The sequence below is a fragment of the Sinocyclocheilus grahami genome, unplaced genomic scaffold (genome assembly GCF_001515645.1).
Source record: "Sinocyclocheilus grahami isolate Dianchi unplaced genomic scaffold, SAMN03320097.WGS_v1.1 scaffold2447.1, whole genome shotgun sequence".
NCBI lineage: Eukaryota > Metazoa > Chordata > Actinopteri > Cypriniformes > Cyprinidae > Sinocyclocheilus > Sinocyclocheilus grahami.
Window position 1 is genome coordinate 44,463 of NW_015507626.1, and position 1,465 is coordinate 45,927.

Genomic DNA, 1,465 nt, shown 5'->3' on the forward strand with positions numbered 1-1,465 from the left:
TACATGTATGTAGTATTATAAAAAATATGATCGTATTTTTTATAAATAAATACATATAAATATTAATATTAGATGGAGCAGCTGCAGGAGGAGAACTACAGGTGTGAGGCCCCTGGCGCAGCTCCACCACGGGGCCCAGAGTGTCTAAACTCTCAGACTTCAGTGCTCGGGCTTAGATCACACTGATGCTCCAACACTGACTCACTCTGTGGGCTGGACAGCGAGACGTGTACAAAACCTGGATTTTCATATCAAAATATACATTATTCAAACTTTAACTGATATAAATGTAATATTTTATTTCTATTTTATAATCTTATATAAATTATATTAATAATTTTATTATAATGATCATCATCATCATCATAATGTTATTTAATATTGATATCATTTCAATATTATATAAATGAAATAAATAATTATTAGTTATAATTGATTACTTATACTGGCTATCAATTCACGCAAATACAAAATTATATTTCTATGTGGTATTATATAAATTATAATATTATAGTATTACATGTATGTAGTATTATAAAAAATATGATCGTATTTTTTATAAATAAATACATATAAATATTAATATTATAATGAATCATTAATTCCGCCTATATCCTTTCATACAAATAAAATATATTATTAATCATTATAATATTATAGCACTATTTATGTCATTTGTATTAATATTATTTAATAATATTTCTATATTGCATTATAAAGTTAATTGTAATTTATTACGTAATTGATTTCTGGCTATATCCATTCATACAAATACATTATGTAAATAATTGTAATATTATTGTATAATATTTATGTAGTGTTTTATTAATATGATACTATTATTTCTATATTATAAATAAAATGTATATTATTTATCTTTAATTATTACTTTAATACTGTTTGTATTCGTTTGTACAAATGCAATATTATATTTCTATGTAATATTATAATTAAATAATATGAAATAATTATAATGTTATAGTATTATTTATGTACTGTCATATTAATAATTTTTACATGATATTAATATTATTTCTATATAATATTATAAATGAAGATAATTGTAATTGATTAAAAAATAGATTTCTGGCCATACCCAGTCATGCAAAAACAATATTATATTTCTAATTAAAATTATATAAATAATTATATTGTAGTACTATATTTATATAATATTGTATTAATAATATTATATGATATTCATGTCATATCTATATTGTAAATATATATATATATATATTTTTTTTTTTAGTATATTATACATTTTATTTTCAAATAGAAAAATGACGACTCTTTTTTTCTGTGCCTTTTTTTACGGTAAGCTTTGTTACGGTACCGTGTAACAATATTGGCAATTGTTAGCAATATGTGAATGAGAAAAATGAACCCATAGTGTTTGTGTTTAAAGTTTATCCCCACTAAAATGAATCCGAAAGAGATTATAGGCTAACTTCCGACAACATAA